This window comes from Atractosteus spatula, chromosome 3, assembly GCF_055471065.1.
Source record: "Atractosteus spatula isolate fAtrSpa1 chromosome 3, fAtrSpa1.hap1, whole genome shotgun sequence".
Classification (NCBI taxonomy): domain Eukaryota; kingdom Metazoa; phylum Chordata; class Actinopteri; order Semionotiformes; family Lepisosteidae; genus Atractosteus; species Atractosteus spatula.
In genome coordinates, this window is record NC_142708.1 from 3,915,814 (window position 1) to 3,940,270 (window position 24,457).

At 38.6% G+C, this 24,457-nt stretch overlaps 1 long non-coding RNA gene across 1 annotated transcript in view; it reads left to right on the forward strand.

Moving 5' to 3' along the window:
* Positions 1 to 24,457, forward strand: part of LOC148837287 (uncharacterized) — a 69,784-nt gene that overhangs the window by 3,761 nt on the left and 41,566 nt on the right. Inside the window, exon 2 of the long non-coding RNA XR_016090834.1 lies at positions 20,964 to 21,055. This is a non-coding gene — a long non-coding RNA (uncharacterized LOC148837287). The remainder of the gene's footprint in view (positions 1 to 20,963; positions 21,056 to 24,457) is intronic.

Consider the following 24,457-nt stretch of genomic DNA (forward strand, 5'->3'; position numbering starts at 1 on the left):
TGATTTCTGATGGCGTGGCTGTGGTGCGGTTATGCCGCGGGCGTGGGATCGTAAGTAAATAATAAAAAAAAAAGTTCTGGGGAGAATGCTATATATTTTTTTGTATTAATACCCACTACACCTTTAAAGAGACCCCTCCACCATACCCAGGCGGGTGCGCGCGCACGCACACGCTCCCTGTGTATCCTGTGTAGCAGGTGGGGACAGTCTGACGGCCCCGGTGTTTTTATGTGCAAGACTTGTGCTCTAGCTATGGTGATCATTTCTCTGGTGATATGCGACAGTGTCACAAACCTTGCCATTTTCAGAGCTTTGAAATGTGTGCATGTACGCGTTGCAACACACACACACACACACGTATATACGGTATATATAGGTATCTGTGAGTCTTTTTGCAGACCGCAGACAGACAGGGCTGCGTGTGTAAGCGTTGATGAAATTCAATATGACGCCCGGTGTGGTGCAGTTACCATCGTAACAAATTCTGTATGAACTTTTTTTTTTATTCTTTTCCATTGTCAATGGAAAACTACTCGCAACATGCTCACTGGTTCTGAAACACCCGCAACAGAGTGCAGTTCAGACCCGTTCCATGTTTGTGAATTCCCAAGTCTGCAGGTCTTAAAATAGATGCACTGGGATGTATTATGACTTAAAGAGCTTGGACTTTTGTTCATTAAACGATATTGAAAATCCAGTTTCTGATGATCTGGTTTGAGATAATAACTGTCTTTCACTATGGCGTTCTTCATTATTTACATGATGGTATGATGAGTCTTTTTAGTTATCAGTTCTCTACCCTAGACACTTATGATGACAGAAATTGATTATTTTTTAATTACATAGTCACGTATTATGTGTGGGTTACTTATAAATACAAACAGAAACCCTCGCTTTTGCGTCTTTTAATGTGATCCGTACACTTTTTGAATCCGAAACAATAGATCACTGAAGAAGTGTGTTTTTTTTTCTTATGTGTGTTACTGGAACACGGTATTTACTTAGTTTTGTTAAATGAGATTTCTTGCCGTGGTTAAATAGAGCAGCGAATATATAAAGGTGTGCTCAGCATAATGGAATGCACTGTGCTCATATCACAAAATGGTGCATTACGAGAATTTCATAGAGAGTAAGTATTGAAATCGTACAGGAAGAATGAAACCTACCTGAAATCAAACGTTAGCCTGATGAATGCAGAACGCATTCTGGAACAGAGCATCTGAAAAAACAGTTTACAGGAGGATGCTACGATGCGGGTACCTGTAAATCACTGTAGACGCTCGGTATGACTGTAATGTGAGCTATGAAGCCATCAAAACACGACACCCGTGCAAATTGTCAATGTAATTATACCTCGACTCACTGCGTTACTCAGACCCGATTTCCAGTAGCAGAAACCAGGCCCTGTCTGGTGAAGCAGCCAAGTGCGCCTCGCCTCTCAGCAGAGACCGCTACAAGAGAAATTCAGACAGCTCCGGATCGCTTTCATCTGTCCTCAGAGAGTATTTCTCCCCGAGTCTGGATATTAGAGCGATCTTCATTAGCAGCAGCAAGGAGTGCTTTCAGCCCCGCGGAGCATTTTTTTCCCCCTTCTTCCCTGGGTCTCTAGACTGTTTACAGGGGGGAAAGGAGGCAGGAATTATTCCCGAGCTCTTGTTGATGACGCGGGCAGATTGCCGATCACTCATGCATCTAAATAAACGTGTACTTGAGAATTTCTCATGACATCATCATTACCTTATAGTCCCGCGGTCCGAGACCTTTGACCTCGTCCGGTTGGTCCAGATTTTGGCACTGCAAGCTCCCCCCCCCCCTCCTTTCCCTCCCCCCTCCCTCAATGATGGCCCTTTTCTCCTTCTTTCAGACCGTTGGCAGCGGCAAGCGAGCAGGACAGCATCTTCGTCTCCTCAGCTCTCGGCTCTGTGAGACCCAGGCTCTCTCTCTCTCCCTCCCTTAAAAACACACGCTCGTTACGTGCAATGAAGCTGCCACCATTTGGCAAAATAAATAAATATGTAGATTATCTCCTGTGCATAATCAGAAGCGATCGCGGCGTGTTTCTTGAATCGTCTTGACACTTTCTTCTGGAACCGGGATTTTCTTTTTCATGTGCAGTTGGCTGGCGACGTGGGATATTGCTCATACCACAACGTCTTCACCGAAGCAAAGGAGCCTTTGTGAGAATGGAGCAATTTACAATGCAAATGGAGGCCTGGGCGAGGATGGAGGCACCTCACTCTTTTCCAATTGCTCAGTTCAACTCCGCGATAATGGCTTGTTTAACGTGACCACAAACATCTGGATCTGGCTTACGGCTTGTGACACAAAAACAACATTTGGAAGGGAAAAAAAAAAGTTGGGGATAAACTTTGAAGGACAGCGGTTTCTATGAAAGGTGTGACGAGCTTCGGGGAAGTATGATTTTCGTGTGTTTGGGGGCGCAACAACTTAGGAAGATAAAAAAAAAGCTGCGTGATGTTTGCGTGGTGAAACTGGACAACAGAAGCCCATTGCGGCAAACAGTAGGAGAACTTTTGGGTGAAATGCCGTTAAAGGAAGGGAAGTGGGTTGTTATCTTTGGTTATCTAGCTGTATGAGTGTGTTGGTCTTCATAAAGCTAGATAACCGAAAGTAAAAACTGCTTCCAGGATCGTCGTGGACGCTTGGAGGATGTAAAGTAAGGGGAGCATGAAAGTACGTGCAGATTGGATATACAAACAGGAGAACACCTGGCTGTGATCAAGGTCTCAAATGGCACCCTCTTCAAATGGTAAAAAAAAGGCAGAACTTGCGCCATTTTCTGGGACAATTAGAAGACAGTTTTTTTATTTTCTTTTATACTTTAAGGATATGTCATTCAGGATTTATTATTGCATACGCCAGAACGATTCGAGACACCTACTGCGTTAGAATTAAAAATACTTACCGGTAGTCTTTAATTTTCTGCCCAGTGTTACACGTGAAGGTAGGCCAAAACGCTCAAACCATAATGAAACACTTCTGCTTATGATGTAACACCACTCGGCGAACAGTTGTAATAGATACACTGGGGGAAAAGTCATATCGAAACAGACCTATATATGTACCGTACTGTGTATGCCTACACATAGATTGAATATCTAAAATACTGTATATAGATGTAATGTGTTTTAAACCACCCGTCGTTCCAAAACTTTAGCTCCCATACATATATGTCAAGATATTTGAATAGAGAACTCAAAGTTGCTGTGCAAAAAAACGATTAAAAATATCCAGGCTACCCGTCCCCACTCAAAATTCACGAACAGATGCTTCCTTCTTCCAGAAGGGTTTCCTTGAGGAACCTACTGAACCAGAGACACTTGATGGAGACGAGTCCCCCTCCCCCCTTGTCAAAGTGTTCAAAATGTTCCGTCTTACTCGGCTCCGAGCCCTGGAAATGAAAGTGACATTTACGGAGGAAACCACGTGCGCGCCTCCTCTCTCTTTTTTTTTTGTTTAGGCATGACCGGTTCTGTCCAGGAAACGGCGCTGGCATCCCAAACTGAAATAATTAGGACGTATGCGGACCTGACAAAAATGGAGAGAGGGCGAGCGAGCCGCGGGGTCTGCTTTGCTTAATTGATTCCGTTAAACGGAGTGCAGGAGATGTGAACGTCTGCACGCTAGCATTCCCACGCTCAAGGGCCAAGTGTCAGTGCCGGGCTCGGACAGAATATGATAGACAGTCCTGTCGGGGACTGGGTGGCCTAGGTCATGAAAAAATATCAAGTGCGCTAGACTCATCTGCATCACTTAAAAAAAAGGGCGGTGAACACGTTTCCCACCCACCGCAACCAGACTGGCAACAGTTCTGAAAAGGGTAATCTAGGGGTTCAGTGTGTGTCTGGTGGTAGTCAAGCTACTGTCCTGTATTTTATTAAACGTCCCGCAGCTTTGCGGCGCAGTCGCTCATGCTAATGAATACATAGGGTTTCTGGGAAAAAAACAAACACATTAAAACATTTGATATGTGTATAACGCTTTATTTATTGGCACGATATAATTGCAGATTTCTTATCTTAAACCTCACTATACATAATCCCTTCTTAATATTTTGATGAATGTTCAAGCCGTTATCTGAAACCATCGGTATTAGTTCTGAGAATTTTGCCAGGAGATCTCAATGAGGGCTCTTAGTGATGATGATCAGCGAAGAAACTAAATGTTTCGTCATATTGGCTGAAGTGGTGAATTTGCAAATCTAACCTGAACTGTTTTAGGCTGCTTCTTTTTTTAGGATTGAAAATATATTTTTAGGATGGTGAATTTTGGGAAAGCCCAGGAAAAGTTTGCTGTGGCCCCCAGAAATCGCAAGCCCCGTGTTATTATCGCCCTCAGATAACACGAGCGTCTGTACAGAAGACCTTTGAACTTGCCTTTTGACATAACAGCACGTGCCAGACCTTTAGTACTGTACTGACCACCGGTGGGGAAGCGCGGGCTGTCTGCGTGGACGCACTGTTTGGTACAAACAAGCTTTGAATGATAAAGTACTTGTAGACCTCCCGTTCTGTGCACTTTACAAGGGTGTTGTAAAAACGGTGACTGCTGCCTGACTTTAGCCCATTGTTTGCCACAATCACTATTTACATTACAAGGTCTGGGAGTCTGTTTTTTCAGGTGCAATTAAAGTAATAAGATGTTAAGTTTCCCCCCCCACCGAATGGCAGGGAAACCCATTGTCTAGCTGCAAACTACTCAATAATGTCACAGGAACTGATGGTTGAGGCTGCACCGAGCTGGCGGTTTTATTGTTATTTATTATGCAGCCACGTTGAAATGCTCTCTGCTTGGTTGTTAATTAGGCGGACGTTTGTTTTAACCGCAGTCTTTAATTTCGTTATCCAATTTATGGACAGATTAAAGAGTTGAATTGAATCAAAAGCACCGAGTGTTGTCCTTTTTTTATATATATATACAAAAGTGATTTCGAATCGCCAACGCAGGGTCTAGTTGGATCATTTCAATCATTTGTTTAGCCCCCAAAAGTGCTTAGTGAAATAGAGTGTGTAAATGCGTAATACCAGTGCATTAGAAATCACCCACATTTTAGAGTTTAGAAAGTGGGAACTGTTACAAACCTAAGGGAATGTACTGGAGATCAGATTTTAATTAGAATGTTGCAAAGTACAGTTTATTGTCCGTAGAAAACAAACACGCGGTGGTTTCGACAAAGAGTCCCAGTGAAGTTAGTTGGTCGCGTGAGCACGCATGTTAACTAGTGGGAACGAGGGGCTCTCTCTTTGTATTAAGGGCGCAGCAGATTGCTATGCAAGGCCAATGTTAAAAAGCAGCTGAATTTAACACCATCTGGAAGAAAAGAGCTCTTCCCGACTTTCTCACACCGTCAGACAAAACTAGTGTCTCTTGTTCGGAGTCCTTGTCTACGCGGCCACACAATACCGAGTCATTATACTTTTGCTGAGAGAAAATTTGAGAACACAATATGGGTAACCAGTGAATGACCACGATTCATTGTGCCCGCTTAAGTCGATTGGAATCTTCGTCTAGAGCCATGAATGGTGGCATTGTTTTCACAGCCGGGGCTGCGCTAAATGTCAGGGTAAAGAAGAGTAGAGAACAACGTGAAGTCTGCAAATAACAGACCAAATCTCAATCATTATATTTTCCACAGCAGAGGAATATCATTGCAGGGGCTAACAATAACACGCTGACTTTTGTTTTATTCCCATCAGCTGGAGGTTTTATATTTTTATATAGGTGGTGTGGCGATTCTTTGCATACAAAAGCCGATTTAAAAAACGTAACATTGCAACCATCTTATTTATGCGCACACTGCCAGATCCTAGACACTACCTACTGTAATATTTAGAGCGATATTGCTAAGAACGTCCTTAAAACGCCACGGGGTGCTTGTGTGATTTTGTAGGCCGAACTGACATCAGGCAACTGCAGTCAGTTATTCGACAGAATAACATTATTTTAAAATACAAAGCATCACAGTTCTAAAATAACACAAAGGAAAAACGCAATTTGAAGTGCCTAGCTAAACGTCAATATCACCGCTGTATATTGTGTACACTTCGGCAATGCAAAGGAAACAAACTTTTTTTATATATAGATTTGGGGTTCAATTTCGAATATGTTTGTGCATTTTACTAGATTTCTCCCCATCTGATGTAATATATCGTCTTTCTTTCGGCAGCTCACATCAAAAGACGCATTTTCAAATAAAAATAGCGACTAAAAATAAATAGTGCTTTTATCATTCCTGTTACACTGTCACTGTATGATTAAAATACGTGTATGGCGAATGTGAGGGTGGGAGGGAGATCACGTTGTTTTCCGAGCCTTCTTTTCAATTGGCTGATGAAAGGTTGTGAATTACACCTGTAGCTAAACGATGCGCAAATGTTGCATTTCATGTGAGATTTAGTGCCAAGATACAGGCACAGGGGAAAAGTTGGGACAGTTCTGCAGTATCACCAAGTGTATCTCTGATAATAATTGTCTATATTTTGAGTTCTTAATAATATTTTTCCTGGTCTGTTGCTATGCATTTTAGATTATATAATGTATTCCCTATGTGTCATATGTACTATATATAAGCTAGCCTATATATAAGCCAGCCAATAGTATACTGTGTGAGAGGCACTGCATAAACATAACCACAGTGGCACGAAAGCCGTCACATCTTGTAGATGCCGATTGCTAAGCTAAGGGAAGAGATCATTGTATGAAAAACCGTGCTGTTTTCATTTTGTGCATTGAAAGAACTATGCAGTGTAAATCTAAAAGCATAAAAATATTTCTAATCAACGTTTCGGATTCTGTTCATATCGTTTTTGACCGGCTGACATGCAGCCTCATTTACTTGCCATACAGTACAACGACAGCGAATTAACATTTGTTCTGGCTGTAAAGGCAACTTCAGTTCACACGTGTTTTGTTCGAATTCTGTGAAAGGTACATGAAAAAATATGAAAAACCTTATGTTAATTAAGTGAAATGTAAGAGAGACAAGGCAATACCAAACAGTGACTGTGAAATTAATAAGAATCCCTGTGTCAGAAAACAATGGTTTGTTTACCAAATTAGTCTGGCCACATATTTATAGCTGAGAGAAACAGCTTCAATTTATTTGAGCTATTTTATAATTGAGAGAAGAAAAAAGCCTAAAAGTTTCCGATTGGGGATTGTGTGATAACACCCTTGCCCTGCTGGCCAGTTGTCATATCAGTACAGAAATGGATCACATTAAATGATCCCTGGCAGTTTAAGGCGCTTAATGTGACAGACAGCACTTGCCTTGTAAACCAGGGTTGCCTACTACACTGAAAGGTAAATGTTTTCCAGAATCCTCCCCGTTCTGGCTCTGATTTTGACTCATTTCTCAAGGTTGGGCTCAAAAGTGAAAAAAGTGGAAAGCATGTTGAACTGGGACTGAGTTATTTTGATCCACGTTTGCTAAATAGATGTGTGTATTAATTTTATATCTATATTCATGTATGCTGTTTAGTTGGCATATAGAAATTACAGCACTGATGTCACATTGTAATAATTTCTGCCAACTCTTGAATTCTGTAAAATTCAGAATATACTGTACCACCATGCAATGCAAAGAAAAATGACTTGTCAAGTAATTACTGCTGAAATGTGTGGAAAATGGAAAATATATTTTTATTTCTTATTTGTTATTGTTTCTAAATATAGATCTAATATCACACTCACATTGTGAAGGATCACATGATTGTAGATTTCATTAGCAATAAAGGGATGGGTTATTGCTTTGCGACTGCCTTTGCACTGTGTAAAACAGCAACATGGCTCCTGTGTTTTATAAATGAGATTCGCAATGCTGGCCTGTGCTCTTTGTTGGTATGGCATCCGAATAGGCGAGTCCCAGGAAACGGGTTGCCTGGCATGCTACTTTGCAAAGACAGCCCAAGAGGTTCACCTCTGGTGATTGCTTAGATCATGGCAGTGTCGTAACGCTTTCTCATTGGTGTGGCCAGCTGATAGTCACACTTGGTTATCCGTGAAGGAATCACAGTTTGCACCCAGTACCTCAGGAATCTCCAGATGAATGCCTGTCTTTCTGTGCTACGTGACATCAGTCCACAAAGGACTGAAATTTTAGGGGAGATCATGCCAGAGCTCTGATTCCTTGTGCAAGAGAGTCAAGCCAATGCTCCCGGCTAATCACTGTTTGCTAACTCCCTTCCACATTTGGGCTCAAGTAAACCCAGTTCTATGGACTTCCCCATACAGGTCAATGTAAGACCAATGCAAACTAGCAGAACATAATGGCTGATCTGAAGAAGGCATTGTCGGATATCTGTGTATATGTATGCTATACATAACATAGACATATGCATTCATTCGGATTGTCTGTCAACATTGTGAGCACACCTAGGAGATTGCAAAACATCTATGGAAGAAAGATTTAACAAAGAAAACTAATAAATACTGGCTAGGTGAAAAGGCACCTCTAAACTGCCCTTGGTGGTGCAGGGCAGTGGTGTAGTGCTCAGTCGCACCATATGTGTAAAATGAAAAATGCTTTGGGAAAGGCTGCAATTTGTTGTATCCATTTTCAGGAGTAAGCAGCTTTCTGATTATGGCAGGTGGATGGACCTACTAACTTTCTGCAAAGAAAATGCAACCGAGTATATGATTGTCTAATGTTGCACTGCAAACTGTTCTCATGAGATTATCCCCTTTTGGAGCAGTGTGCACACTCTGTGTTGGTGTTCTTGCATCTTGCAGGGTGAATGCCTTCTGCAGTATCCGTGTCACTCTTCTGTCAAGCTCAGCTTGAGGTATTTCAGTGTGTTTATTATAGGTGAACTGAGGAGGCCAGTGTAGAACTGCCTCATCTTTGTTTAAATGTAAAGAATTGAGTGTATTACTGTGTTTGGGGACACTATGACAGATATAAACTCTTCACCAGCCTTGTGGTCCTCCTGTGGGTCAGTGCATGACATTGCGGAGCATAAAGACAGAAGAAATGGTACAAGCATCAGGAGGACATTCGACTTAATAGGCTCATTTTGTGGCAGGTACTTGATCCAAAGATCTCCTAAAACCTGAAAAAAAAACAATAGCTTCTTCCAGACCCTCGCCACCCTCTGTGTAGAGAAGCATGGCATGTTCCCAGTTTTTAGTATCCTTCCCCTCGCTTTTCATTTGTGTCCTCTGGTTTGTTTCACAGTAGAATGAAAAACATACGTGTATAGCTCCTTCACCTCTGACTTCCCTTGTATTTTATTTTTGTGTCATGGTAGAAGACATTGTATTCCTGTAGATATATTCTAACAGTTTCCCTCATGGGTTTGTTGTCACAGACTGGAGCTAAGACATGCTGGTGGTTTCATCTTTCCCTGAAACTCTCCGGTTTTGCCCTTTTTTTCCCCACCAATATTTAAAATCTGTCGCTCGAGTTTGGCAATTTGAACAATTCTGTTTTCTCAACAGCTCTTGACCTACATCCGCCTTGCTTTCCTTGTACACACGTTGTCCTGCATGCTCGTTGTGACCAGTACACCATTTTTTCCGAAAGACTGACTCTTCATTCAGTTGCCTCCCTGGGGATTCCATTCCCTGTGCTGGGTAATTAAGGATACTTGATCAGTGTGTTATCACCTTCCTGGGACCATGGCAGCTTATCCTACCTGCAGTTCTAACCCTCCCCGATTCTCAGAATCTTGTCCCAGATTTTCACATGCATCTATCTCAGCTGGGTTTCTGAAAACAGCCTTTTGCCTTGAAAGGGGTGCATAGCCTATTCTGAGGGGTAATGATTTCACTTGGGTAAATGAGGTAAAATGCCAGTAAACCCACTATTGCATTTTCTGAAAGAAATATTGAAATGTGTATTGATGTGTGCATATATGTGTTGTATGGATACCAGAGATCCTTCGTTCTGAGATGGGAATGATAATTACTCGATTTGAAATGGAAATTCTGTTCCTCAATCCGGTAACAGGACACCTGTAATTAAAAGCCTTGAAGGATTCCCAGCAAAGCTATCTGAAGAGACTGCAGTATTAAACAAGCTGTGCATGATAAGAAATTTTGCACGCCCACTTTCCAGTCGCGCGCCCGAGTCGCGCGCAGCGAGCTCTCCCGGTGATTGGTGTTTCCTTGGAAACAGGAGGTGAGCTCAGGGGGCGCGTGCTGGCACCAAACAACGCTCAGGTCAGGGAAGCGGTGCAGCTGTGTTTTAGGTTAAATTACATTTATCCCCTATTAATTATATATCGCAACAAACTTTTAGTGAAGACGTTGAACTGGGTATATGTGATGCGCAGTCGATTTTAAAATAAAGTTTTTAACTTATTCTTATCGGCGCGGTAAAATTTTCCGAATTTAGATGAATCTACCCCAAATAAGTTATTTAAATGGAAATTTGCTTCAGAATCGTTGGTCGCGCTTAGCTAAAAAGGCAGTATTATGATTGCCAATGCGTTTTTTTCTTTTGCCTTCACAGTACCTGCAGTAGTAACATCGGCCGACCAAAGCAAAATGAAAGTTATAAAAAATTGGAAACGCCTTTGTAGCCCCGGTCTATTCTTAATATTTAAATAACACGCTAACGTAACATCTTGCATTTTAAACAACGTCTCATGCTTTTCTCTCTGTATCGTTTTGTAAAAGAAAATAACCGTTGTTTCTTTCTTAATGAGATTATTCTGATGCTTTCAAATTCCATAAAATAACGTAAAAAATAATCCTAAAAATCTGCGCTAAGCCATTTAATAACATCACGCATGGACATTTAAACTTCTTGTCGGTTCCAGGGAGGATTAAAGCGGTGCCTTGCTGTGCCCTGTCTATGATGCCATGAGATTAACACTTTCGCTTCAAGCGGCGGTGTGAATTGCAGAGCGAGCTGTTGTTGGCGTTCGGGGATCTGGTGTTTTGCCGTCAAATGTAGAGCCAACTCACAAAATGGCAGTGCTGCCATCGCCGCCTGTACGACGACGTTTGCTACCACTTACTGTATACTGTGTGGCCAAGAACGTCGTTTAATTGCAAATCAAAGAAGCGCAGTGACGGAAACAGAAACAGATTTGACAATTGTAACGGACCTGTGCTCGGCTGTGAATGCAGTACCCCAATTTAAACGCCCAAAGTTAAACATGATTAAAAAAAAAGATGATAACGTGTTTAATCCAGTACAACGTTTGTCATACAAACTTTGAGATATACTGTTAGTTAAAGTATCTCTTAGCTTTAATCGATCAAACACGTTGTCGCTCTACGATTTTTCTCCTTGTTTTCTTAACGTGACGATCTCCTGTCAGAATCTCCATCCTGAAACTGTGAACACCTTGGTATTTATAAAATGGCTAATGTATTTACAGGGGAGCTAACTGCAACTTGATTTTTGAAATTGCAAACCAGTTATCGTAATATAAGATTTTGGAAACTTTTTGTTTTGAAAATCGGTTGATAATAGATTTATCAAAGGAAGGAACTTGGCGCTTAACGCATTAAAAACATCAGAAAGTCACGTTCATGTCCAGGCGGCATGCATTAAAATATCACATTTTAATACGGAATATACGGAAAGACTGAAAGGGTAAAACAAAGTACAATATATGAAAGACGAATTGCATTCACGATTATTATTTTGTAATAGCTATTATTATTCTTCTTCGGATTGTAGACGTCTTTTTTACATATTTTTTTCTGACGAAATATTTTGTTCTTAACAGCTCTGAGACACTTGGAAATTTAACAACTAAAACTCAGTCTTTTAGTTTCTGTAGTGGTTCTAGTTTTACATTTATATATGTACTGTATATTCTTCTGATGACCTTTCTTCCCCCAGATAGTCATTGTCATTTTTCCCTCCATATTTTGTTTCTGGAAATTATGGCAGACGTTCTGATTTATACATTACAGAAATTGAGCAAGGACTTTTATTTGTAATATAGAACATTAAGGGACAAGGAATGAATATGAATGTTATGTATCAGTATTGTAATTCAGTGTTATTGTAATTAGAACTTAGTTTATACACACGATTGTCTATCAGTTTATATAGTGTAAGTGTATGTACAAGTATTCTGGCATCAGAGATCATATAAGAACCCAGTTTGTAACACTTCAATATTGTGAAGTCAAATATTTTTTTTTCAGAAAAGGTTCAAAAATGTATGTTGTTGTTATTTCTGCCCCAAACACCTTTTAAATAAACAACTGCATAATATTTACTTAGAATATAAATCAAATGGTGTGTAGTTCACTTCAGCGACATTTTCTGTGTGCATCTATTTTCCATTTAAAGTATATTTAACTAGAAGACCCACTTATGCACTTATTCTTTTTTCATTTCTGTGCAGTGTACTATCTTTTGATTGTAAATATATGATATGTAAATGTTCTTTTTATAAATAAATTACTATAATTGCGTTTGAAATACTCCTCAAATCCTTAAGACGAAAGCATGTAAATAATATATCACACTGAATTATTTATTAAGTCTAATTCAAAATAACTGTAAGGCTAGGCCATAGCCATATTACTGACCTGACCTAAACGTACATTTTTTGCAATATATAAAAAAAAACAGGCAATAGTTTTGGTCAGGGTAAATCTTTAGGTCTTTTCTGCTATTTCTATGGAAAACATAATGTAAATCAGTCTTTACCAATTCTCACCTAAGTTGTGTGTTTAAATATATATATATACAGTACTTTTCAGAGTAGTTAATATGAACTTCCAAATATGTATGCTCTACAAATCTAACTTTAATGAAGTTAACAAAAATATCACTTGCATGTTGTTGCTGGAAAATATGAAAACTTAAAAACAGTGGTGTTCAAATACCTTCTTAAAACACGTCCTTTTGTCTTACTGCTAAATTTTTATGAAGCCGAGTACCTAATTAATTACTGTGATGTTTTCCCCCTAGAGAGCCTAGAAAGTAAATGGAAGGCTTTAGAAATTCAAACCAAGGGGAACACTTGAAACTGATTACTTCAAATACAGATTTCTAAGATTCAAGAACATCACTGATGTGTCCCTTTTCCGTGTATGTCTATGAAGTACAGTGCGAAAACAAAATCTGCCTTTTACAAGGGCAGAAAATGAAGCGCCTGCATAGATATACTGTATACATACTGCCACGACCTACCAGTTCAAGATTTCTTTGTTCTTTCTACAACACCACATTGTGTGAAATGATATACAAGTAAGGGGTGGCAGAAAATGGGCTGGGGCATATTTATTGTAGCATGTACAGTAAGCTCCATTTGCTTCATTAGCATTTTTGCCTTTTTATGCAAATCCGATGAGAAATGACTCATGCTTCCATTTCGTATGCATCTGCGCTACCTCGTAACATTCTTATTAGAAAGGGGGAGAAATTAAAAATTCATCAGAGGGCCAGACTTGCACTGCAGCAGTGCCTATGGCAGCAGGAAAGAATACAGTCATGTTTACCATTTCTATCATGGTGCCACCATTTTATGGCTTTGGCTGTGGTGAACGAAAGGGTAGACTTAAAATGTCTGCTGGCATACTCCGCTTGGCTTGTGTGTCACTAACCAATGAGTGAGTGCAGTCACGAATACCAATTGTTTAATTAGCGTCTTCGCCAGTCATGCATATAAAGCAGCTCATTTGCATGCATAATTCGCAGTTGCTATCATGCATGTGTTGTACTCCTGGTACCCGTTTCCAGGCTAATCCTTCACGACATTCGCACGGTTTTTAAGGGTGTCTGAAAAATTGTGATGCAGTGACAGGCAGACAGAATTTTGGTTGGTGTCCTTTAAATCTTTAATTCTTTTTTTGCCATTTGAACGTGTGTGCAGTTATATGCAGTGGACTGCATAGTGCTCATTGCCTGTCTTTACGTAAACACATTCAATATCCACATGTGTGCGGACATTTTTGATTTGCAATGTAATTTCTTATCAGTTACATTTTTGTCTGCCTAATGTCACTCTGATTTGGAAATGGTATTGTTGACAAAATCATATCCAGGTAAACACATTTTTTTCTTTAGTCAAATTCTTGTTGTAATCAGTCAGTTTTTTATTTCTTTTAAACGTATGGTCTGTTTTTGTTTTATGTCTCCCTTATTGCATGTGAAATCCAATTTGTGCTGCTTAGCACTCAGAATTAAAAACTAAGAATTAAAGGAATTAAAGATTTATTTGACTGCTTTGTCACAGGTACATTAATCCAGAAGCCATAGAAATATGAAAAAAATATCTTAATGTCTTTTATTGAACCCAGCTTATTGTCAGGGTATAGTTCCACATCATGTAAAATGGAAAGTTTTTATATATAGTGTTTTTCATCTTGCAACAGGTTTTCCATAGCTTTTTTAGAATTCAAATGTTATATGAACTGATAATAAGAGAATTGCTTTAAGTTCAGAACGGCAGATTGTGAAAGTGTGTTTTGAGTCAAGACTTAAAAATAGCACGTGAAGGAGCTACTTTGCAAGTAGAGGCAGAAAGTTCTAGATTTGAAACACACTTTGGGAAATAGGACAGATCTGCAGTTAATGATTGCTTGCTACTTTTAGACTTTACATTCATTAACCAAGCAGAAAATCTTGTTAAATGAGTCTAAGAGGAATATTTTAATCAGATGTGTTCTACTTTGTGTGTACTATTGTGATTCTGTCTGTATTTAGTTTTTTAAAATATTGATTTTCAACCACTTGCTTTTACCAATGATTAGTCAGTGGTATCATCTATCAAAATCTCTGAAATACGTTTCGATAATCTGATTGAAGAACAAACCTTTTCATTTCCTTTTAATGTTTTTTTAAACGTGCACTGTATTACGGTATTTGCTATCCTAATGTAAGCGTTATACATGGTATTACATTCAGACACCTTGTTTGGGTGTTTTCACAAACCATTTTAAATTTCACCCAGCAAGGTCCTACACTCAGGTGTAAAGAATAAAATAGCTTCACTTTCTTACCTTGTCAGACAGGCCTGGGTTTGTAGAAGACATGGAAAGTGTCAGGCATATTAATGCTTTTCCCACAATGCTTTTCCTCCTTGCCTATTTTAATTATAATGACCCTGTTTAAGGATTAAGGTTTTGTATGCATGTTTTTATCAATTGGACTTGAATGCACAGAGCCTGCAGCAGCATCAGATGCAGGAAATGTGGTAACTTTGCTGTTGTTGTTGTTTTTTCTTACTGGTTCCTGTGCCTTTAAGGATGCAAACCCCTTGGTTCAAGGCTATGGTTTCTTCATTTGACAGCTTCAAATATCAGCCATCCTGAGCTAAGACATGCATTTGGTCTTTTAGATTTGATAAGCATTTAAATTTGTGGGCCACGCAAAGTGAGCGTGTTTGCTTTCTAACCATTAGAAGCTAAGGTTTTTAATAAACATGATGTGTAGAGAGTAGCTCGATTAAATTAAGCCTGGAAGGCTTCACTTTTTGAGGTATATATTGGATGTACAGAAAATGGTATGCCAGACAAGCTATTTTTCAAGTATGTATGCATACATTGTAAGACTAACACAGATAACTAGGATTTGAGCAGCATTGCAGGTTTCTGGAAATCATTATTTTCTAAGTACTGACAATGAATTTTAATTTTCATCAGCTAATTATTTAATATTGATCAGCTAATTTAGGGCCTAATTAAAACTAGGGCTTTGGTTAAAGTTAGTTCTACACCTTGTTTGAATATATTCCTGTAGTAGGTTGTTGTTATTAAATTGTCAGTTTTCCTGTTCTATAATCTATCAGGTTATTTCCTACAGTAGTAAGACACTGTCCTGGCATTGTTGGTGATTATCAGTTTACCCAAAACAGGCTAGTATCTTTATCGTGGATGAGTATGCACAGTGTATTTGCTCATGAAAGAAGGTTGCTCCTAAGCTTAAAGGCTGATAAATATTTTATAAGTTACGTTTTGCATGTCTTTGTACTGCAAAATAATAGCTATATTTAATAATTGTATTTTTACCCCTTTCAGTTCAGTCAAAAAGAGAGAACATGTAGGTTGCATGAAAATGATCAGTAAATAAAAATCACTGAAGCAAGTGGTCTATCAAAATATACGATCGTTTTTTAGGGCAGATGTTTGTGGTCTTACGGGGGCTTGTCAATTTTTAATATCCTTATTCCGTTATAGCCGTATATTCTATTAACATGAAATCTATCAAACGTTCATATGCAGATTAAAGACTCCTAGACAAGTAGGCAAAAATGTATATCACACATATTTATATATATAAACATGCTGCATTATTGCTTGATTATTATTTTAAAATTGATATACTGTATTTAATACTGCCTCTTTTGCTCACTGTTTCCTTATTCAATAATTTTAACAACCTAAAAAGGTCAGTGATCTTATGTTTTGGTCTTTACTGGTCAGCTTGGTTTCTTCTTCTATACCTTACAGTAATTCTTGATGTTAGAATAAAAACCTTTGTTTACTTCAAAGAAAGTTAAATGGCAAAAGAGAAAGGCAAAGATAACTAGATTTAAACAAAGTTTATGCTTTTAGAGAGAGCCTTTCTGCAGTCCTTCAGAATGCAAATGCTATTTCTTGAGCTGATTATTACATCTAACCATGAATTTGGAATCAAATGCTGAAAATTGGAGGATCAGATTTAAGCTTTAGAATTTGTGTGTGTCTTTTGATCTGTTTAAGAAATAGAACATGCTTGCATTATCCTGGCATCTCATTTCTACAGGGTAAAGCAATTTATTTGGAGACTTCCACATAGATTAGAAGCTTAGAACACAGCAGAAATATCAAAACTATAAAAATTGTTTCCCTGTATTTAGAAATGTGGGGAAATATGAATAAATTAAAGTGTATTATATATTATCATAGAGGAGGGAAGTACAGTATGCATGGGATCTGATGATGAAGGGTTAAGTATGTGCCAGGTAACAGGTAAGAGTTTGTAGCAATCTAACCATTTTTTACAGAAATAGAAACAAAAAACATTAAAAACCTGTGAGGTTAAACCACAGAAAAGCCAACATATTTCTTATTAGGCTTTTACATAGTGTTTCCCAATACTTTTTTCACATTGAAAGTGCATATGTTTGTTTTGATTTTTGGTTTGGTTTTAAATGGTTGTATTGTTAAATGAATATAAAGAAAAAAACATGCTGTGTGAATTCTTTGCTGAGCAGTGATGAGATACTCTAATGTGCAAAGCAGTCATGGAAATAGGTCGATTTAATTTAATTTTTGCATGTCTCAGGGTCGCCTGTCATATATTAATGGAATGTAAGTGCTCATTGAACCACAGTGTGAAAACTTTTGTTACAGAGGAAACAGCACTTACTGATACTAGGTAGTGGTTAATGGTTGCTGTAGAGTGTTAGAGAATGGATAATGACAAATACTGTATATTGTTTTTATATCTTAGAACACTGTAGGTCTCATATACTATTTGGCAAATGTTGTACCTCATATGTCATTGTCATTGCAGTGGTAATAAAACCTTTACTGTAATACAGTCCTAATGCTGAAAAGTAGGGAAAGTATGGATCAAACATTATCGCCCCTTGTAGTGGTAAGCAGAATAATTCATTGTTGAGGCTAAGTCTTCCCTTCCTGGTGAATGCTCACATGCACCCAGCCACGCTGCAGTCGGATGCAGGCATCAGCAGGGCTGGCATGCCCTGCACAGGGAGCACAGGGGCCACAGCGCAGAAGGGAACAGAGATGTAAAAAAAAAGGCTGGCAATCTGCAGAGGGAGAGGGCAACTTCATCAAGGGGAAATAGTGCAGCCCAGGTCCTCACTGCCCGTGCCACACTGGGGGCCATGCTCACCGTAAAGCACACACATGCCAGTGAATGGATAGGATGCGCCTGCGTTTACCACATATCTGTGCGTTGTGAATACGGCCAGCCCTCAGCTTGAATACTTTGTTTTCAGGCCTTCCTCGCAGCTCCATTGCATTGTTAAACTAGCTTTCCAGATTAAGTACAGTTCCCAGCTGTACATAGCAGAGGCCAAATCAGCTTCATGCCATTTTATGTAAAGCAAGTATATGGAAATAAGCTGTATGTTTATATTAACCCCTCCTTGTCTCTCAGACTCTGTGCAGTAATAAACCCACTCTGTCTCACAGACCCAATGCAGTGTCTAGGTATTGTTGCGCATAGTCAGCATATCATGATGGTTTTTTTTTTGTCTTTTTATGGATTTGTGTTTCTAAACCTTTAATTGGAGGTGGGGGGGTAAATGTCTCATACAAAGTCCATTATTGTTCTGTGCGGTTGAAACACTACTGATGATGGCAAAAGAGATGACATACAGAAAACGCAGATTGCAGTTTTCAGGGGGTGCTTGAACTGAGTCTTTCTGCAGTCTGAACGGAGGGCTGATAAACTGGTCAAATTGTTTCTCTGTTGCCTCTGTTGAAATGCTAAGGTGGCATTAGCAGTCTTAATTGATTTTGTGTGTCATCATCAGTTTCACTTGTTCACATGCCAAAGAGGTAAAGTGACAATGATACTCCTAATGTTTCTCCTAAACGCATGTGAGTTTCAGTTCTGTACCCCTTGCATATTTAAGATTCCCAAAACACAATAAGCACCTACTGTAGGCCAGTATGAAGATGCACGTTTGTTTGAGAGGTAGTTAGTGGTGTATTCTCACAGCTTTTGGTTTCTGAGCACAGTTGCAGACAGGGGTGTCTTCTGTATAGAATTTGTCCCTGTCCTGTGCGCTCTTCAGCTGCTCCACTTTCCTCCCCTCCGAAGAATGTACTGGCTAGGCTGGTGTCTCTGATGTGTGTGTGCCCATTTATAGTCTGGTGTCTTGCTCAGGATGTAATCGTATATTGTGCCCTATCCTTCCCATATAGACTCTGGGTTGGTTTCATTTCTGACTGGAAATATCATGCATGCGAAAGGAGTGTGCCCAGCTGAATATTGCCAGACATAGCTTATTTTATATCACTGAAGAACATTGTACTTCAGAAAACAATATTGTTAACTACTTGATGACCGTTATTTTTTAATCAGATGTTTATTCTTTCTAAGTTTTGATCAAACTGTATCTCCTCTATGAATGGGATTGTAATCACTGAAATGGAAAATTTCCAGTGGTATCAGTTTGTAAACTACTCTGTGGATATCTTATGAGTACAGGGTCTTCACTTGGTGGTGAATTTTAAATCTCTGTTGTTTCTTGAGTTATTCTACAGATTGATAAACATTCAATCACTTACAAATAATTGGCCTGAAAGATTAGAAAGAGAAGTGTGCATTACAGTGACAACATGTCGGGTTCTTTATGTTTTATCAATGATGTAGAGAGTTCTTACATCAGAGTTCTAGGTCCTTTGCCCATATTTCACCACTGTAATCCACATTCACTGCTATTGTGCCACAGGGGCTGGATGTGAAAAATGACTGCCAATCCATTCAGCTGGGTAACAGGTAATTATTACCTGTCCACTTACAAGATTTACTCGTCGCGCTAACTGTTGCTACAAACAATTTTGTAAATTTTAAGTCATTTCTTAGAATGCACTGTATTGAGTTTTTTCCAACTGCTCAACATTGCAATTTTACTTTCATTATCTGTTAATACAGGAATGTGCAAGTGAATTATGTAGGTATTCACTCTAAACAGTTTTATTCTGGTCATTTGCTAGACTCTTGACTCTTACTTAGGTCATATGTGACTCCTACTGTTGAATGATCACGTGTTGGTTGGTGCAGTGTTAAAGTCTTCTATTCAAGTTAACACATATCATCAGATGGTCATCCGTAATCAGAAATATTTAATCCAATTAAAGTAATGATTAGCATTTTGCTTTAATTCTTGCCTTGTTTATTGCAGTTTCACAAGCTTTATTGAGGTCTTTATAGGATTTTCATATATATAAGATATCTTTACTAAACCTGTTATTTCTGGTCATCTTTAGGTGTTATGTACTATGCTGTAGAAATGTTTGTGAACCCAGCTGAAGTCTTTGATGATGCTGATCAACACAGCTCCTGCTGTCAGACTTTGTCATTTAATAAGACCTGATTCTTATCAGGTTGTGTAACTTTTTTCCCTTGCATGAATTTCCTGTTATCATTTTTTTCAGCAGTTAGACATCAAGTAATCAGAAGTACCATTTACAGTATCTGTTTTCGCATCATCAACTCGGAATAATCATACTGCGGCTCAATAGTTATTTGGTTATTATTGTTTACAATATTCATACATTACAAAATAAAAAACGCATATGTCCTCTTAAACACATTATGTTTAAAATTGTTTTATTTTTCGAAGAGAATGACAAAAATCATATCAGAACAATCAATTTTCATGAAGTTCTCCCTGACACATTCATTGAAATTGCAACAAGCTGAGAGTTTTGAGTGGGCTTATGTGGAGTAAAAAAATAAACTGAACACACCCTTTAATCCTTGATGACAAAAGCTTTTCCAACCAAAATTACATCACAATTGACTTAGCCTTTGTCCTCCTGTGTTCAGGGTTAGGCAATGGTCATCTCAAGATATCAAAGTTCTTTGGTTCTCCCAGATACCCAACTCCACCTTTTTACTTCAGCATGGAGATTTCACATTCAAATTGCATACGTGGGTCAGAAATGACAATGGGATGTCTCTAAACAAATGGGCAGCCTTTAGAAGATGACCTGTAAGATTCAAGAGTCAGTACTCTTTGGAATTCATTGATGAAGCACCAGGATCTGGCAAATGTAAAAGACTGAATACTGAATACTGAATGTTAATATTTTATGCATATATTTCAGAGGAAAGGCCTATTTAATGAAAGGCCTTTTTAGTATATTTAGAATATACTAAATTCTAATTTATGTTCACCTTTTCATCTTATTTTTTCCAGATGTACAATTTTCTTCACTTGAGTGTCCTTAAGTTAGAGTTGTGTGCCGTTTTAGTTTTTAAAAGCTCTATTATTTTAGAGAAATAAAATGCACTTCAGGTCCGTGCATTTCTTAGTGTCATTCCTCTTGTGTTACAGAGTAAGAAGAGATGACCAGAAACGTAATCGGTAAGAAGACAATGGGCAAATATACCTGTCTCAGATTATTCCCGAAGCTAGGCCACTATGAGGTAAGTTAAGGTACTAGTGCCAGAAGGCAGGAAATCTTTGATGTATGCCCAGATGACTGTGCACTGGCAGTGTCAGGATTTGCAGAAGTTTTGTATGCCTGCCTGCATCAAAGTACACATACTGTAGAGACTTGGGTGATCTAGATGTGTTATTGCTCCAGAAAACAGTAAAGATGGAACAGTGTTTTGAGGGCTGCTTATTCAAATATGCCAGCATCAGAACTTACGACCCCTTTCTTTACTAAAATGCTTGATGAAAATATGAAAGAGCTTTGTTTCCTAAAATATTTAGGGTAAATAAAATCGTTCAACAATGTGGCACTGTATTGGTCACGAAACTACACTGATACAATTGATCTCCTCAATACTCCCTATGTTTTTTTTTGTATATTTTTGGGCTTTAATGTTATGAAATTAAATTCGTTTAAAATGTTTGTCTAGGAAAAAGATCCCATTGTGATTAATAATGCCAAAGATGTTCTGGGGAAGGGAACATCATACAATATAAATTAAACTATAACATTGAAATGTTGCACACACACTACATCCAATACTCAGTAATCTGAAATATTTGTATATACCATAAAATTGTCGTGCTCCTGACATAATGATGATTCATTGTAAGATCTTAGACTTTCAGAGAAGCTACTGGTTGTTTTGTTATAAACACTTAACTAGTAATATTCAAAACAAGGATCAAGGATGCAGTGGAATCATAGTGACCACAAACCTTGGAATGAGACAGAAAGTCCTTAATCTGTTCAAGCACTAATAACCACTGTCAGTATTCAGTCAAAATAGATACTTTAACTCAGAAATAGAACAGGTGTTCTCGTGTTTTGTTTTGGCACACTAAAATATATGTGCTTGTAGAAAAAAATATCCTGTATCAGGCCTTTCCTGTGAGAAACCATAAAATGCACTGTATCTGCATTATCAATAAGCAGAAGCTGAGTGACAGTTACTGGGCATGCATGCAGGTTATAAAATGCATTGCTTACCATTGTCTAGAGAATTTGATGTAGAACACAAAAGCCATGCTCATTGCTTGAGTTTTATAGGTCACAGGAAATATGCACTATGAAATTTGATATGTCAAACAACCATCAGTCTATGCAGTGTCAGTAAAATCCTCAGGTGCATTTATGGCAAAGCACTAAAAGGCCATACTCCTGTACACAACTCTGGGACCCCAGTTAATGAATACTCCATACAAAGTAACATGCTGCAAATGCTGAAACGTCAGCTCTCACAAATCCTTTGTTTTACTGTGGATGCATATGAAGTGTTCTAGAAAAAAAAGTAATTTTATTTACAGAGAAGGTTTGGAAAGTTTGTGGTTGGATCCTGAGTTTTGTGTCCACCTCAACCACATGGATGTGCTTGGAGTTCTGATTACCATTATCGTATGAAGCTCTTTGGTCATGGCTGGTCTTCACTGTATTCTCCAGACGTGCAGATATCCAGATGTGATTTCCTTTGTGGGGCACCTTAAAGATAAGGCCTGCAGAATAAGCCAGGTAATTGTAAAGATCCTCACAGTGGGCTGTCCACAGTGGCATGCTCCTTCATGTACATTTGAACATTTCTAGAAATAATGTTGTTTTTCCTGATGAAGTCTGTGTGCCCAATTAAATGACAAGCCCTTCGTTTGCATGCACTGTCCATGTAAAAGTGAAATACAAACAGAACGGAATGGAAATTAGTGTTCAACAACAGGGCAGGTCCTGCCCTAGCAAGCAGTACAGGTCAAGCTTCCATCAGTAACCTCTGAACTTGGAAGAATTATACAATTTAACAGTGAGTGACATGTTACCAAGCCATGACTCCCTAATAACTTCAAGTTACAGTGCAGGTTGAGGCCAGTAGGTCAGACATCACTGATCTGAAATTGGGTTGGTGTTAGGCTGTAGCCAGGATTGTGGCCAAGCACTGCCAGGTCTTGATGGGATTGAGTTATGCAGGACATCCTTAGTTCTCTTTGCAACAGAGACCCCAGAGGTTGCAGTGTAGTCAGTGAGAGCTGCATCACTCCTCCTGCAACGCCTCCTGTGGTCACTGTGGGGCTCACAGGAGGTTACATGGCAGAGAGCTCAGGAGGTCCTTCCTTAAGCACCCGACCCGGTCACAATAAAAAGTCTTTTTAAATCTGTGATTTAAGGGCGGCCGACAAGGCGTGGTAGACCTGGGTTGTTCCTGATTTAAAATCAGACCAAATTAAAAAGGGGGTTAAGATTTTTAGTTAGATAAATTAGTATTTTATACCCCCTGTTCTACAAAAATTGACATTACGCAACAAACAGAGATTTAGATTTTGCTGTAGATTTTTTTATAATACATTTCTTTAGGTTTACAGCTGATACATTACAAGTTGGTTGCTATATTTAATAATTGTGCTTTTGCATGATTTTAATAATGATAGCACCATAAGCCAAACATTTACTTATTAAGAATTTCTTATTTTATTATTAATAATAATACATTGCTTTTATATAGCATTTTTTGCGAGAAAGGGCTTATCCACTATATTGACGTGCAGCTCCCACCTGACTGATTAAATGATTGGGTTAAATCACATCTTCTGTGCACTTTTCAGTTGTAAATTTCTATAACCCCATGTGGACTTTTTTGTCTACCAGAAGCTTTTGTCTTCAACTCAATGGAAACTTGCTATCAGGTAACGTGTTTGCAATTTGAATCTGGCAGGTGAGGCAAAATTATGACCTAACCCAGACCTATGTCTCAACTTTTCATGTTAAGAGACTGAAAAATAGCCAAGAATCAATTCTGTATAATGGCATGTCTTGATCTTGAAGTGCCAAAACAGGTCGAATGGAGGTTTACTTGTGGATTCAATATCTCACCCGAAATTTCTCATAGGAAGAAAGTTATTTTTATTTTTACAACTCATGGTACAGTATTTTGTACATAATTCATTGGCCACATGCCTTGATTATGTTTTCATATTTCACTGAGACTCTGGGAATTATTCTGGTCTAGTTTTTAACAAATATTATGTTTTAAAATTGTTACATCAGCTGCCTTGGTGTTAACTCCACACTTTTAAATTTGTCTAAGCTTTCTAAGTGCGAGAACATAGTAAAATGTTATCCTGTTTTCCCATTTCTGGACTCCAAAATGCTAGCTTGTAAACTAGCTTGTAGTTCACTGCATCTTTTCATGTCAACTTTAGTACAACATATTGTAATTCATTATAAGAACTATGGATATATGCTTGTTTATACAGTATGCAGTACATATATACGTTTGTATTTTTTGTCAGCAATGGACTGGTGTCCAGTTCAGAGTGTTGTCCCATGTTGTGCCCTGTGCTGGGAATTTTGAATGCTTGATCCAGGTCTCCTCGCAGTTTTCTCTGTTCAAGGCTAACAAAATTCAATT